The following is a 17,430-nucleotide window of genomic DNA, read 5'->3' on the forward strand; positions in this document are numbered from 1 at the left end:
CTAAGCGCTTTTTAAGTGACATGTAAAACAATGGATCAAGTGGCCAGAAAAATAAAATTCTCATCAAACCTGGACATGAAGGTGTCTGCCTGAAAAATGACAACACTTGGCAACTTTGTAGGCAATTTGTCACAGAAGTAGAGCTTGGGCACCCTTGCCTCTTGCCTAACATAGGACTACAAACTCTGACTCATGGCTTTCTTAGTGTTATTCCACGTTGCTTTGCTCAGATGTGTCACCGCCGAAGTCCAAAATACTGGTAGTACTCGCTTCGGCAGCACATATACTAAAACTGGAACGATACAGAGAAGATTAGCATGGCCCCTGTGCAAGGCTGACATGCAGATTGGTGAAGCGTTCCATATTTTTACGAAGCGAGAGAGTGGCATGGCCATATATACACTACCAAATGTAAAATAGGTAGCTAGTGGGAAGCAGCCGCATAGCACAGGGAGATCAGCTCGGTGCTTTGTGACCACCCAGAGGGGTGGGAGGGAGATGCAAGAGGGAGGGGATATGGGGATATATGTATACGTATAGCTGATTCACTTTGTTATACAGCAGAAACTAACACACCATTGTAAAGCAATTAAACTCCAATAAAGATGTTTAAAAATTTAAAAAAAAATTTTAAAACCCCAAAATACTGCTAAATGGACTTTGTCCCTTCAGGTGATCCAACAAACGATCTTCAAACAAAAAGAAAAAAAAAATCTGACACTAATAGATTCTGGAAAACTACCAGCAGAGCCTTATCATATAACTACAACTCACCCAAAAGCAGTGAAGATTGAAATTGCTTCTGTTCACAGACAATGGGGTTGTAATCCCCATCCTGGGCTGACAAGTATGTCAAGGGGGTGGGGGGCTGAGAGCTTAAACCCATGGGGTTTTGGTTTTCCTCATGATTAAAAATATATATCCCCAGGATACTTTCCTGTCACTGTGTGAAGACTGAGAAAAATGAAAGATGTTAGAGCCTGGCTCTGGGAAATACTTGAGCCCTGAAGATAAGCTATAAATCAACTAAAATACCTGAATTATCAAGACTGTTGAGCAAACTTGGCTCAAAACTTGGTCTCATATGTGCGTTAGTGTAAAGCTATTGTGTGTCACACGCTGCCCGGTCCCAAGGAGTTCCCGACCTCCAAAAGCTTGTCTGAAAATCTGTCACCCAGACAGACCCTAAAAACCCATCACTCTGCTTTTCCTGTTTGGGGCTAAGATTCTGCCAAGGTATGTTTCTTTCTTATTTCAGCAGATCCAACAAAGTGAGCTTTGCCTGCTCGGCAGGTTTTGGATGGTGTTTTGCTAAGGTGAAAGTTGACAAAAGCTATAAACGCAAAAATCAATAATTTATCTGTACGATGGCAAGACTTGACTAGAAACAGAATTGGGAAACAATCTTTCCACAATAGATAAGAGTAATAATAAAATGCTCAGAAACAATGTCCACAAGAAAGGCACAGGACCTCTGTAAATAAAGCAATCAAGTCATATTGAAAGAAGAAATAGAAAATGTCAACAAAATGGAAAAGTGTGAGAAGAATAAAAATATCCATTTCTCCCAAATTATCATAGAATTCATACAATCTTAAAGGATCACAATAGTTTTTTTAAAAAAATTCTAGCTGGAAGTTAGTATGGAAAATATAGAAAAGAAAGACTGCAAGGTACTTTTGTCCTACTGGATATTAGCATACACTCCACATGCATTTACACAGGGGCTAATCGGTGTCATCTTGTGTGTATCAAGTTACACTCACCTGGATCTGCAGTGGATGAATCAGTGTTGCCGTTAGTTCCTGGTCACATTCATAATGCATAGAACAAGGACTGCTCACTGCCATTCCTCTTTCTGACCCAATTTTCTAGTTTACTTATTTGAGCATGAGGTAAATGACAGTATATTTGGGACTAGCAAGTGCCTTCAATAGGTAAGATAGAAATGTCTTGGAAGCAATAGGAAAGTATTTTATTGTGAGCTAAGCTTCACACTTTCTGTCAGTTATTCAAAATCCACTGATCTGAAAGTAATAGAAATTGGATTACTATTGAAAATTGAGAAAATAATATAGTATTACAAAAGCAGTATATAGCTCTTAGTTATTTGTCTTTTTTGACAAAGTGAAACAGAAATTTCCCCTCAAGAGTTTATCATGCTGCACTGTAATTTTTTTTTTTTTTTTTTTTTTTGCGGTACGCAGGCCCCTCACTGCTGTGGGCCCCTCCCGCTGCGGAGCACAGGCTCCGGACGCGCAGACCCAGTGGCCATGGCTCACGGGCCCAGCCGTTCCGCGGCATGTGGGATCCTCCCAGACCGGGGCTCGAACCCGCGTCCCCTACCTCGGCAGGCAGACCCTCAACCACTGCGCCACCAGGGAAGCCCTGCACTGTAATTTTATTAGGCAAGTGGTCAGCCATAATACACAGCTGTAGAATGTATTTGACAAAGTCAAAATACACTGCACTGCTTTGTCAATTTTCTTCCCATGGACAGATAATTTATTATTGTTTATTCAAGTGATGAATTGCATCAAAAAGTTACAGCAGTGAAAACACATATCTGTAACTTTCTTATTTTTCCTTTCCTATCTTAGCTTACTGATTATTCATATGCTCTTTTTCTTCCTATTATGCCCATATTTAAACGAATCTGCTCTAAATTAGTATTACGATCCTCTTATGAAATTTTGAAATTTAAGCCTATCTATGATGCTTCCGATTCATCAGCATTATATCGCTTCCATAGACATAGAACAGTGAGTAGTTACAACTACCAACTCCTTTTTGCACAGTGGATGTTGTTCCCATGGCAACGGTGGACAACAGTGAACAGCAGCACACCAGGAAGCTCCCTGCACTTTAATAAACAACTCTCTTTCCTCTATCACTGTATTCATAGCCTGCACAGAATTTAAAAATCAACAGTATGATAACATCTGCAGTGCCCATATAACAGCATAAGAAAACGCCATTCTATTCTTCCTCAATTTTGTATATATCGTTCAGGAGCGTGTTTTTCAGTAATGTAGATGACTCATTACTCTACAATTCCACGATTTGCTGAAATAGAGGAGTGGTGAACTCTGTACCAGCAATAGAAACTCAGCAAATGTCCCACTATTTTATGTTTAGCTTTTGTGACTATGTGTATGTGGATACGGATCCCTTTTTCCCAGATTCACATGGATAGAGTTGAGGGTCCGACTTCATCAGCTTTTAGACTCATTTTTGAGGAGATTTCTATCTTGGTTGAAAATGGAACCACATTACCTAAGGCAAGCGCTCGGTGTCATTGTACCTGATCAACCAGCAAAGTCATTTAGCTTGTATTTATGAAAGCAGGCAGTTATGAATTAAAATAGGATGAAATACTCATTTGGATAATTCAAAATATGAACTTATTAAACATTTTATAGAGAAAAAATCAAAATGAGAGTATCATTCTCCCTCAGTCTTCAGCATTTTTTAAATTTGATTATTTTATATTGGAGTGTAGTTGAGTCACAATATTAGTTTCAGATGTACAGCAAAGTGGTTCAGTTATACATATACATGCACCCACTCTTTTTCAGATTATTTCTCCATTTAGGTCATTACAGAATATCATCACACTTCTTTCTATCCCTCGCATCTCCTCCAGTCTTTGCTTACCAGGCTTTTTTGTCTTTTACTTCTAATTTTGGCCAACAATTTGTTTTATTTTCACTGGAATGATGACATTGTGCTTTGATATAGTAGATCTCGATCCTTCATTCTCGAAAACAAATTAACAAGCCTAGTATGACTGTGTACCTGTTTGTTCTTTCACTCCTGGCTGTCTAAACTGTCTGACACATATTTCTTTGAAATGGGATAAATCTGTGATTGCCCTCTTTCTTGCTTTAAATAAGGCAGAAGTTGCACAGTTCACAGAGATTTTCTTTTTTTTAAACAACTTTATTAAGATAATTCATCTATCAATCAAGTCATCCATTTAAAGTATACAATTTGTTGTTAGTATATTCACAGATATGTACAACCATCACCACCCGGGGTTTGCCAGGACAAACAATGTGTGTTCCCTTTGGACCAAGTATAAGCCATGCATCAAAGAGAGCTGGTATCTTACAACCTGTTGAAGGAGGCTGCCTGGGTGGGCAAATACACATGATCAAAGAGAAGATGGAATGCTTCGGTCCTCAGCAATGGGGGAGAGATTTTCTCAAAGAATTCCTGAAGACACCCTGGAGAGAAAGAGGCTGGTTGAAATTCTATCAATTCCAGGGAATTCCAAGGTTAAAATTCTGCAAACTTGCTAGTCAAAAAAGTAAATTTCCACTCACCTCACTATCTTCCCTCGAAGTCTCAATCCTGGCACGGTCAGAAACTAAGGTTAAATGGATCAAGTGGGCAATGGTAGCAGAAGGTGGATGAGAAAAAAGAAAACAAATTTCCTTAACATAGACCCCCTGCCTATAGGAGGATTGAATTTGATAAGAGGAAAAGGAGCATAATTTGGAAGAATGAAGATGGAAACCATCCTTCCCAAGGGACCCGATCAGAACTAATAAAGACCTCTGATTTTAAGCTTGACCCCTGAACTGCAGATACCGTTAACTATACATAGTAGCTCTGACCAGGGAATAGGATGCATATAAAAACACATGTAGACAAGATTACAAATTATGAGGCTATTACAAGCGACTTTATGCCAGCATAATTACCATTCATTTCAGATGACAAGATTTTTGCTTAAGAAAATAGACATTCAATAAAAGTTTTTGTTTAACTGTTAAATAAATGGATAAACTTTAGTGAGGTAGTCCCATATCAAAGAAATATCTCAATTAAATTAAAATATACTTAATAACTACAGCTGTTTTTAAAATATTAAGTAAACCACCATTTAATACACTCCTACAAATATACCTAGATTTAAACCTAATGAGAAGTCCTAAGCAAAATGTATATGAATAAAACCACAGAATTCATCTTTAGATGAAAGAGAAAAGCTGAGTAGAATGAAGATTTAAGGAGCATGTTCCTAATGGGAAAAGCAAAATAATACAGTGTTCGTTCTTTCACTCTCCAAGTGGCTAACTGACTTAGAAAAGCAATTATAATCAGTATTGTAAAAGGATTCTTCTACTCGACAAAATTATTCCACTTAATTTGGGATTAGAGTGCGTAACAAAGTCAATAAAATATTTTAAATTTGCCTAATTTGATACCTTAAAGTTAAAACTGAAAATTATAAATGTATAATAAATAAAACAGGATTGTTTCAACATGAATAAACATAGTGTGACAAAATAGAAAATTCAGAAATACAGAAAGTCATAAACATTTAGTATATGATGAAAAAGTATAACATTTCATTGAATTATTTAGTAAATTCTTATGGGGTAACTTGTTAAATAGCACATTCAGAAAAATAGCAGAGTGGATAAAAAACTAAAATAAAGATAGAACTTAACATCTTACAAAGTGATCATCTAAGTTCTAGAAGAAAAAAATATGACAGAAAATAAATACAGGTACACATTTATTTGATTTAGGGTATGGAAGGACTCTTTACCATAAAAACTATGAAAGAAATAATGAAGAAAAAATAGGCAGTATTGAAAACACAAATGACCTCAGGACATGGATATGCATTTGTCAGAATAAAAATGTGCAACAGAAAGGAAGCTAAGCCTCACTGGTGGTATAAGTGCTGTGTATCAAATGAGCAATGTTGGTTGTTACAACAAACACAGAAATCTCAGAGTCTTAACAGGATGAAAAACATGTTTTTATAACACTTTACAGTCTGTGTCCTATAGTTTGCTAGGACTGCCATAACCAAGTTCCACAGACTGGGTGGCTTAAACAACAAAGGTGTATTTTCTCCCTGTTTTGAAGGCTAACGGTCCAAGATGAAGGTGTTGGCAGGGTTGGTTTCTTCTGAGGCCTCTCCCTGAGTCTTCCCTCTGTGTGTGTCTGTGACTTAATTGCCTCTTTTCTTATTCATTTTTTTGGTAGCAGTAATTATTTTGTTTTTTAGTTGAAATATAGTTGACATACAATATTTTGTTAGTTTCAGCGTACTACATAGTGATTTAACATTTACGTACAATATGAAATGATCCCCACGATAAGGTTAGTAACCATCTCTTCCCATGGACATTTTAACAATATTAATTCTTCTAGTCCATGAACCTGGAATATCTTTCCATTTGTTTGTGTCCTGCCTAATTTCTTTAAACAATGTCTTATAATTTTCTGAATACAGGTCTTTCACTTCCTTGGTTGCACTTATCCCTAGGTATTTTATTCTTTTTGATGAAAATGAAACTGGGATTTAAAAAAATTTTTCTTTTTGATCTTTTGTTATTAGTGTACAGAAATGCAACAGATTTCTGTATATTAATTCTGTATCCTTTGACTTTGCTAAATTGATTTTGGGATCTTATTGTTTTCTGGTGGCGTCTTTAGGATTTTCAAAATGAGGTATCATATCGTATGCAAATAGTGACAGTTTTACTTCATTCTTTCCAATTTGTATTCCTTTTATTTCTTCTTCTTTTCTGATTTCTGTGGCTAAGACTTCCAGTGCTACGTTGAATAAAAGTGGTGACAATGAGCATCTTTGTCTTGTTACTGAGCTTAGAGAAAATGCTTTTCGGTTTCCCTGTTGAGTACAACGTTGGCTGTAGGTTTGTCATAAATAGGCTCTAATATACTGAGGTATGTTCTGTCTATACCCATTTTTGAGAGTTTTTATCATAAATGGATGTTGAATTTTGTCAAAAGTTTTTCTGCATCTATTGAGAAGACTCTGATTTTTATTCTTCAGTTATTTTAATGAGGTATATCACATTGATTAATTTGCAGATATTGAAACATTCTTGTATCCCTGGGATAAATGACCCTTTTAATGTATTGTTGAATTTGGTTTGTTAATATTTGATTGGACATTTTTCCATCTGTGTTTATCAATGATATTGCCCTGTAAGTTTTTGTGTATGGGGTGTCTTTGTCTGGTCTGGTTTTTGTATCAGGATGATGCTGGTCTTGTAGAATGAGTTCTGAGGCATTCCTTCCTCTTCAGTTTTTTGGATTAGCTTGAGAAGGATAGGTGTTAGCTCTTCCCTAAATGTTTGGTAAAATTCACGAGTGAAGCTTAACTGCTCCTGGGCTTTTTTTGTTGGGAGGCTTTTGATCACTGACTCGGTCTCATTCCTGGTAATCAGTCTATTCATATTGTGTATAGATTCACTCTTGGGTTTGTAAGTTTCTAGGAGCTTATCCATTTCATCTAGATTCTCCATTTTATTGGCATACACTTGTCAGTAGTAATCTCTTACAATCCCTTGTATTTCTGTGGTGTTGTCCATAACTAGTCATCTTTCACTTCTAATTTTATTTATTTGGGCCCTTTCTAGCCATGTATAAAACTTTACTTACAGGTATTTCCTAATTTGTCAGCTGAGAAGGCCTAGAAGCAATGGCATCCCAGTAGCAAGGAGCACATCTCACACTCAGATGCTCGTGTTTAATGTAATTCTCTAACAAAAGATACCAGGACTCTGGGGTGACCATGGAACATCCCATGTGCCAGAAGACACCCAATACACTGTGCCTGTGACACAGGAGACAGCTCAAGATGCTCCCAATGGCCAAATCTGGGACAAACTGAGCAAAAATGCATAATGACTGTAATTGATTATAATTCAACAAAATAAGTGTCCATGATTCATACAGATATAAATAACTGAATATGTAAATGGGGAAGGAGCAGCACTCCCTTATTAAGAATTCCAATTTATAAATGTAGAAGGAAGAGTGTGATATAAAATCACCATTAGACAAACACCACCATGAAAATTGCCACACACAAGATCCACCAATAGGTGTTAAAATTAGTGGGTGAAAATTTGAGGAAAAACAGTATTTGCCTGGTTTGAAGTATCTCGTCCCAAGATATGTATTAAATACAAAGGAAAATACAGAAATGGTACAGAGGAGAAGCCAGCAGATACCAACCTCACTCAGTGATCGAGGTTAACACACAGCATCGTGAAGCCCTCAGTCCAGTGCACTAAGGAGGACGGGCCACCATTTCTGTGTATTCTTGACAAAAAAGTCCAATCTCACAACAATCATGGGGGTACATCAGGCAAACTTAAATCGCAGGCATTCTACAAAGTAACTGATCAATACTCTTCCAAAGTGTCAAGATGATAAAAAAAATTAGGAAAAACTGAGAAATTCTCACAGATTAGAGGAGGCTGAGAGAAATAACAAGAAAAGACAATGTGGGATCCTAAGTAGAATTCTGGAAGAGACAAGGGACAATAGTAAAAACACTGCTGAATTTTGAATAAGATCTGTGGTTTAGTTAATAATATCTTTTTATTACTAATATTTACTTAGTAATATTAATATTTATTATTATTACTTTCCTGGTCTTGGTAACTGTCCTATGGTTATATAACATTTTAAACATTAGGGAAAGCTGAGTGAGGCTAAACAGAGCTCAATGCTATTTCTGTGACTTTTCTGTAAGTCTAAACTTAGTTCAAAACATAACATTGAAAGAAAACAAAAACTAAAAATTAGGTGCTTACTGAATGCTTTATCTTCACATTTCCAGCACATTGTAGATGTTAAATAAACACACATCTGAATAAACCACTGCTTCATACACAAACTATCTTAATATAAAACCTTTTATGAATGTCATAACGTTAATTTTACCACAGGCAGGGAAAGCCATTTTATTCCACTCCTTTTTCCACTCAATCCAAAATCATTCGTTGAGCACCTGTTATCTTGCAGGCCCTCTGCTAAAGTGCTGGAGGGACTTTGCTGATTGAAAATAAGAAATACGTTTTTTCATAGACCCTGCTTTTAGCAGAGAATAAAGACATTAATTAAGTTACCACATAAATAAGTTATATCTCCTATAAATGAGAAAAAAACATGATTTTATAAAGGTATATTATATGAGAATTTGACTTTGTCAAGTAATTCGGTGGTTTGGTTCTTCCCTGAAGGAAGTGCAACATTTTACTAAAGATAATGGATTTTTTAAAGTGTAAACAAATGAAAATATAATTTCTCTGTACAGAACTTAAGGAGATCTTCAATTATTTCTTCTATCAAGAATAAAGTTTAAGTGTTTTCTGCTAATGTCATTACTGATGCAATCTTTTCTGATTGGTCAGGAAGTAAATAGTAAAATCTTGTATCATATTTCAAAATTAACTCCTGATAGAAAATTCAAAACAGTGCCAGAAAATTAAGTACAATTTTTATGCTAATAGCTTTCCTTTGTCCAATCCTTCTCCTGCAACTTTCTTCTGTTAAAAAGTAAAGTACATTGATTGATTTTTGAATGTGAAATCACCCATGCATCCCTGAAGTAAACCTCACTTGGTTGTCAGGAATTCCTCTTTTTATATATCACCTTAATAAAGTTGCTAATAATTTCTTTAGGATTTTGCATGTATTATTATAAAAGCTGTTTGTCCATAATTTCCTATGTTATACTTTTTCAGGTTTTGAAAACAGTATTATACTGGCCTCCTTAAAAATATTTCAGAAGTGTTTCTGTTTTTATTCTTTAGAACATTTTATTTGACTGGAGGCATCTCTTCCTTAAACAAGAAGAATCACTAATTGACCTGGGGTTTTCTTTTGGGGCAAGTTTTAATAATGTGTTTTTATTTCTTTGATAGATACAAAACTATTCAAATTGTGTCATTTTTTTTTTCTGTCAGTCTTGTTAATTTGCATTTTTGAGGAAGTTGACTATTTCATTCAAATCGTCATATTTATTGGCACAAATTTATTCATCACGTCTGCTACTGTTCCCTGATATGGACTCTCAGGAACCAAATTTATCCTCCCTCATTAAAAGATTGGAAAAACAGACAATATGTATGGAACCATACTTTCGAGATGGTGCATAACAGGCAGAACAGAGCTGTGATCCTGGGAGAGGGGCCCAGACCAACTGTGACAAGGAGGACACAGGACAGGAGAAGAAACCCAACAGAGCTTGGTGATTTCCTGATTTGAGAAGAAAGAGGTTGGATTTGGAGTGGATCAAGGTGGCTAGAATTCGCAGGGAAAGGAACAAATGTGAGAGGAAGGGTAGGGTGCTCTCCTGATCTGCAGGGCGTCCCTGGAGTCTTTGGCTGAGTCTTAGGATGCCTACGATGTGTATGAGTGAATAGACACCACCTGAGAGGCCCTGTGCTCTACAGCAGGACCTTGTTGTTTACCCATCTTATATATACTAGTTCGCATCTGCTAACCCCAGACCCCCGGTCCATCCCTCCCCACTCCCACCCTTGGCAACCACAAGTCTGTTCTCTATGTCTGTGAGTCTGTCTCATTTCATAGATAAGTTCATTTGTGTCGTATTTTAGATTTCACATATATAAGTGATGTCATAGGGTATTTGTCTTTCTCTTCCTGACTCACTTAGTATGATAATCTCTACGTCCATCTGTGTTGCTGCAAATGGCATTATTTAATTCTGTTTTATGGCTGAGTAATGTTTCATTGTGTGTGTGTGTGTGTGTGTGTGTGTGTGTGTGTGTGTGTGTATACACCACATCCTCTTTATTCATCTGTCAATGGACATTTAGGTTGCTTCCATGTCCTGGTATTGTAAACAGTGCTGCAATGAACATTGGGGTGCATGTATGTTTTTGGATTATGGTTTTCTCTGGATATATGCCCAGGAGTGGGATTGCTGGGTCATATGGTAATTCTATTTTTAGTTTTTAAGGAACCTCCATACTGTTCTCCATAGTGGCTATATCAATTTACATTCCCACCAACTGTGCAAGAGGGTTCCCTTTTCTCCACACCCTCTCCAGCATTTGTTGTTTGTAGATTTTCTGATGATGGCCATTCTGACTGGTGTGAGGTGGTACCTCACTGTAGTTTTGATCTGCATTTCTCTAATAATTAGTGATGGTGAGCATCTTTTCATGTGCCCCTTGGCCATCTGTATGTCTTCTTTGGAGAAATGTCTGTTTAGTTCTTCTGCCCACTTGTCGATTGGGTTGTTTGTTTCTTTGTGGTCGAGTTGCACAAGCTGTGCATTAAACTAATTCTTAAAATATAATATAAAAGAAATTCAGAGCCAGACATGATTGTGGAATAAAACTGGAAAATGAGAAGTTCCATCTAACATCTGAAAGATCTGCCTAAGGGTCTGTAAAATTGATGCTGCTTTGTAATTATAAGTCAAAAACTACCAGACATGAAACAATTTGATGAAAGTAAAACAATATACACATAATAATTGTATATCCTGAACTGAAAATTGTTACCATTTTTCCATAGCTTTTAAATTTTCATTCACTTTTAAAGTATTCTGTTTTCTTCCAGTTTTATTGAGATATAATTAACATACAGCTAAGATGTACAGCATAAAGTTTTGACTTACATACATCATGAAATGATTACTACCATATGTTTAGTGAACATCCATCATCTCATACAGATACAAAAGAAAAGAGAAAGACAAAAATATTTTTCCTTGTGATGAGAACACTTAGGGTTTACTCCCTTAAACACTGTCATATATAATGGGCATCAGTGTTAATTATATTGATCATGTTGTACACTGCATCTGTAGTACTTATTTATCTTATAAATGGAAGTCTGTATCTTTTGACTGCCTTCATCCAATTCCCCCTCCTCCCATATTCTTGAATATCTGTTTAATAAAAAAAATAGTAAATGGGGAAACACTTATAACAAAATTAAAAGATCATTGTCATTAATAATAATAAGTACATCAGCACATTTGTTATAATATAGAAGTGAGCAGAGTGATCAAATGCTCAGATTCTGGAGGAAGAGAGACTAATTCAAAGCCTTTCCTACCATTTACTAGCTGTGAGATGCTGAGTATGTTTTCAGATTCTCTTTGCCTCTCTTTCCTCATCTACAAAACTGGCATAATAAGAGTTGCAAATTTATAGATTTGTTGGGAAGATCAAAGAAGAGAATAGGTATTGTTGTTGTACTTATTATTATGGTAATCAAACATGTTAAAATACAGTTATTCATTTTCTAACAGGTCTCTGTTTCCTTAAAAATGAGCTAAGGTAATTCGATACTGGTAGAATAATCATCATCACTTTGACAAGCATAAAAACTCAAGTCAAAAGCATTTTTAAAAAACTTTTAGTTCAAGGTGAGTGGACCAAGGACAGATGAGTCACACATTTCCTGGCCTGGAAACTCAGTGAAAGCCCCAGATCTGATGGCCCACTGAGTACCACACCCATATTGGCACTTGATAAATGTTTGATTAAAGGACGAAACTATTTTGCATTTTAAACATTTATCTCTAGAACTTTGTATTCTTTCATTTCAGCTATAGACACTTATTTCTACCCTCTGCATACGTATTAAGTTTCAAAATGCAAGAATTGGCAGTAGGTAGTTCATGAACGGTATTATCAAAACTCTCTAAAGGAAATCTAAATATAAGAGAGAATTTCAACATATGAAAAACCCATGCAAAGCCATATGGATGAATTTAAATTATGGGGAACATGGACAACAAAGTTTTCCTGTAAAATGAAAATTAATCAGGTTAATATTTACAATTTGTAGGTTATTATTAAAGATTATATATAAGATATATGATATTACGGTCCTTTTCTACTCCAGCTGTTTGTGTTTTAAAGGAAAATATAATTCTCCCATAAGCTGAGTTTCCAATAAATTTTAAACTGATGGGAAATTCTAGGACTGAGGAAAGTAGCTAGCCCAGGTTATGGTCAAGTAAGTTGTTTTCAGTTTACTTCTTGATAACTTCAAGAGGAGAGCTTTCTTCAATTTGTTCATTAAAGGAAAGTAACTGTATGTGGTTATTTTGTGTTGGGATATGGGCCTAGCTAGGTAGATGACAGTTATTCATGGAGCTGACTTTCCATGGCTGCTTCCCCTGTGCCCCACGCTGAAATCCCTCACAGCAAGGCTGACAGACATGCTGGGTCTTTTTGGACGTTTTTGAGTGAGGAATCAACCGCTGCTGATTGCTAGTCAGAACTAATTAGTTCAGTGGAGGCTTTTTTTTTTTTTTTTTTTTTTGTGGTACGCGGGCCTCTCACTGTTGTGGCCTCTCCCGTTGCGGAGCACAGGCTCTGGACGCGCAGGCTCAGCGGCCATGGCTCACGGGCCCAGCCGCTCCGCAGCATGTGCGATCTTCCCCAACCGGGGCACGAACCCGTGTCCCCTGCATCGGCAGGCGGACTCTCAACCACTGCGCCACGAGGGAAGCCCCAGTGGAGGCTTTTTGAAGCATTTAAAAGAATCTGTTGAATTAAACTAAAAACACTAGAACCCTGATTTTACCCAAGTTAAGCAATTTTTATTACTTTAAACCTTCATAAAGTAACGTATTATAAGTATTTTTCTGCTGTTTATTGTAACAGACCAGAAGCTCAGCCACATCCAGACTGAGTAACTTAAAAAACTGAAAATGTGGCAATTATTTTTAATTGCTAGGTTCAGGGTAAAGCAATTTAAAATGACTAGCGATTCCATTTTTTTCCCCAGTACCTTAGTTTGGAACTGAGTCAAGTAATTCTCTACTGTGGTAATCTAAATTCTAAGCCAATTTACAAATGGAACATTTTAAGAATCATAGATGAAGAAAAGACCATTAAAATAAATAAAAATGGATGTAGAAGAATATTAGAGTCTAACTGTTCTGGACTGGGAACAGGGACATAGTTATATTTTTTAACATGATGTAGATGGAGAAAAGTCTTCTGTAAACGCTGATCTGCACTGGTAGAACCATACTCTGAGAATCACATTCATTTATAGGTGCTGTAATTTACGAGGGTCTTTGCCAATCTGAAGCACATTAAAAGAAGAACAGGTTGGATCATTAAAGAGATTCAAAATGCTTTACATGTAAAATAACTGATATGACTGGAGCTATTTAGAAAAGAAAAGAGAAGATCAAGAAAGCAATTACAACTGTTTTAAAAGTTCCTGAGTAACTGTGATGTACAATAGCGATGCTTGTCAATTTCTGTGGAAAAAGTGGATTAAACTAAGACCGAAGAATGAATGTGACCAAAGGGTGTATTTGTCATTCATTTGAGAAATCTGTCAATTTAATCTACCTATTTAACCTATCAATTAAATGTAGACAAATGTAGTTAAAATTAGAGCTCTCCATCACCAAAATTACACTTGGAAAGCCTAGAAGATTAAATTTTAGGGAAGCTGTGAGGAAGATATATTCATCAAGCAGAATGTTAGATCGGGTACATTATAAAGTCATAACTTGCCTGGTGTAAGAGATATAAATTGAGATGCAGAAGCCAGAAATTCAATTTCCTTTCTCTTTGTATAGTAATTTTATATCTAGTGTTTTCCACAAACTAATGTATGCAACCCTTTTCTCTAAATTCAAAACCAGATCTGAAATGGAATCTAATATTAAAACAATTGTCCCCTATTTCTTGTTATTGCTTCATATTCCTCCATCAAGAATATCAACTTCAACTTAACGACATGCCTGACCAAAGACTAAAAGAACTCCTTTATAGAAAACAGCCCTTCTCAAATATTTCCACTTGAAATAAGCCCAGTACCACAGACAAGTCCATATGGAGCCAGGTCTTGAGATACAGTTTGAAATGCCCACTGGAAGTAGGAAATTTCTTTGAAGTGTCACTGTGGGCCTTCAAAATGCTTTTGAATGTTTTATTCTAATGAAGTTGTTAAACATGTTATGTAATGTTTCCCCAAAACTGACTGAGTAAAATTAATGCTTTAGAAAAATGTGTCACATCTTTTCCAGAACTTGGCATACCTACACATGCAGGCAAACAGTCCACGGTTCGGGAAGGGCAACATGAAAATGTCAGATAGGTATCATGGGAAATCTAGACTTTTATTTTAAGTTATAATACAATTATTCACACACAAATGAATTATTATCATGTTTCAAAATAACTATAATCAAAACAATCTTGGGCTTCCCTGGTGGCGCAGTGGTTGAGAGTCCGCCTGCCGATGCAGGGGACACGGGTTCGTGCCCCAGTCCAGGAAGATCCCACATGCCGCGGAGCGGCTGGGCCCGTGAGCCATGGCTGCTGAGCCTGCGCGTCCGGAGCCTGCGCTCTGCAACGGGAGAGGCCACAACAGTGAGAGGCCCACGTACCGCAAAAACAAACAAACAAACAAACAATCTTTATGCAAGCTACTAAAGACAAATGAAAAAATATATAATTGTGGGAGAGCTATAAATATGAAAGAATATTTGCTAGGTATTTTTCCCCCAAGAGCAATATTTTAAACTAATTTCTATGAAGTGGTCTAAACCATTGATTTTCATTTAGAAAATGTAAAGCACTTCCATTCCAATTACTTTAATTTAGTGTAAAAGCTTTCTAAAATCGAGTCATTATAGCTTAGACCATTGGTCTAAAGAGCTTCTTGAAGATTTGAAATGAAAAGTAAGACTATGATAAATATGTTTCATTATCGCTAGTGCCTGAGCAACCAAGTTTAAGACGTGCTTCCAATAAAAATGGTTAGGTAGTAGAAGTGACAGAGCGCTCCATCCAGAGACTTGAACCCTAAAGCTACTTCATCCTCATTACCCTTAAATATTAGAGGATAATCACTGAATTGGGAAATGGAAAACTACTGAGAGGTCCATGACTCTGGTTCCCAAATACAGTGTAGGAAGTGCGGGGAGGGGGGTCAGCCATGAAGAGTTTCGCACTGTCTTGTTTAACAAATTTTTCTTAATCCACCATAAAGGTTTAAGAGTGGGATTGACATGATCGATTTTTTTTATTTTAGAGAAATTAACTGACTAGACATTGTAAATGAGAATATGGGGATAGGATTAGAGATAGATAATATGGAAGTTTTAGGTAAACAACAATGAAAACTTAAACTAGAGAAGGAACATATAGAATAGAAATATTATTTACAAGGTATGAAGTGAACACAAGTGAAAAGATCTGGTAGTCAGTTTGATGTAGGGAGGTCGAAGAGATGAAGAAACCCAGACAAACCCCTGGATGGTTAGAATAACTGTGTGAAAGAGGTGCCAGTTTTTGAGATGGTTACTAAAGGGAAAAAGAGCAGAGAATCATTTTGCAGAGAAGGGAGAGTAAACAAGCAGTGCACTGTGTATGCACTTGTTGAATTGGAGGTATGTATTGCACATGTTGGATATTTTGCTTTTCACAACTTTGTCCTCCCAGATCCAACCATGAGAACACAGAGAGGTTCAAAGAAAGGTACTGTGTCAGGTAGTCCATCCAATTCAAAATAATCTGCTCATTGGCTTTATTCTCAAATAGAAATGTGTCTCAAAATATGGTTCAGGGCCTTTGGGGAACATATATTCCCTCGCATGGGAGGGTTATCTTGATTCTTTAGGCCAATTTGAGATATAGGTTTTAATTCTATACCACTTAGGGTTGAAAGTACTTTACTTCTTTCTGATACTAAATGTAAGCTTTGTAATAATTTGGCGCAGTAACATATTTGTGCCTAAATGTACATTCTCAGGCTTAACTCTCCACCTATGAATCAGACTCTTTATCTTAACAAGGTTAACTTTGACGAAGCATTTCTCTAGGCCCAAATTAAGTTACAACAAATAATTGGCATTAAATAGACAGTGTCCTATGAACAGCTTATAGTTGTTAGATATATAATGTAAAATATAACTTAAAATGATCCATATGTTTGTGAATTTTAAATCGGTTCAAAATAATTGGTGGAGGAAAAAGGAAATTGAGGTGGAAATTTAAAATGCTTAAGAGTGGTTAATTATACTACTACTATATACTTTAGGGATCAGCAAAAAATATTTGGCAAAAATATGTAGCCTTTAATGCTTATATTAGAAAAATAAAAGGTGGAAAATTGATTGTAATATTTAACTGAAGATGTTATAGACAGAGAAGCAGAATAAACTGAGGAAAATTAGATGGAGGGGAGTATTATAGATAGACATGGAAATAAATGGAAAAAAGGGAAATATGTGATAAAGAACATTTAGAAAGCAAGGATAGTTTTTTATAAATACTGATAAAATAGATAAATATATGGCCAAATTGATTCAATACATAGAGAATGATAATTAAATATAGTATTATGAAATAAAAAGGAACAAAATTTCAAATGCAAAAGAGTTACCATTTGTATCTCTGTCTTACCAATGAGAATATTCAGGCTTAGCAATCCATCTTGCCCTCAGGGATACAGCTTATCAGTAGTTCTAAAATGTGAGTCTGATTCCAGAGTCAGTACATTTAAATTTTATACAATACACCACCCCCCTTACTGTGGCAAACAAAACAAGAAATGCAGCTTATTAGTCCTCTGAACTGTATTTACATAGCTCACCCTTTCATACCTCGAGTATTTTTCAACTAA

The 17,430-nt window shown here is 36.1% G+C and overlaps 1 non-coding gene across 1 annotated transcript; it reads left to right on the plus strand.

Moving 5' to 3' along the window:
• The first annotated feature begins 262 nt into the window (after window positions 1-262).
• On the plus strand, window positions 263-369 carry LOC113614770 (U6 spliceosomal RNA). The gene has a single exon (XR_003430721.1). It is a non-coding gene; the product is annotated as a U6 spliceosomal RNA (small nuclear RNA).
• Window positions 370-17,430: the final 17,061 nt, after the last annotated feature.

Source organism: Aethalodelphis obliquidens, unplaced genomic scaffold (genome assembly GCF_003676395.1).
Source record: "Aethalodelphis obliquidens isolate GAN/ISIS:26980383/991018 unplaced genomic scaffold, ASM367639v1 scaffold103, whole genome shotgun sequence".
NCBI lineage: Eukaryota > Metazoa > Chordata > Mammalia > Artiodactyla > Delphinidae > Aethalodelphis > Aethalodelphis obliquidens.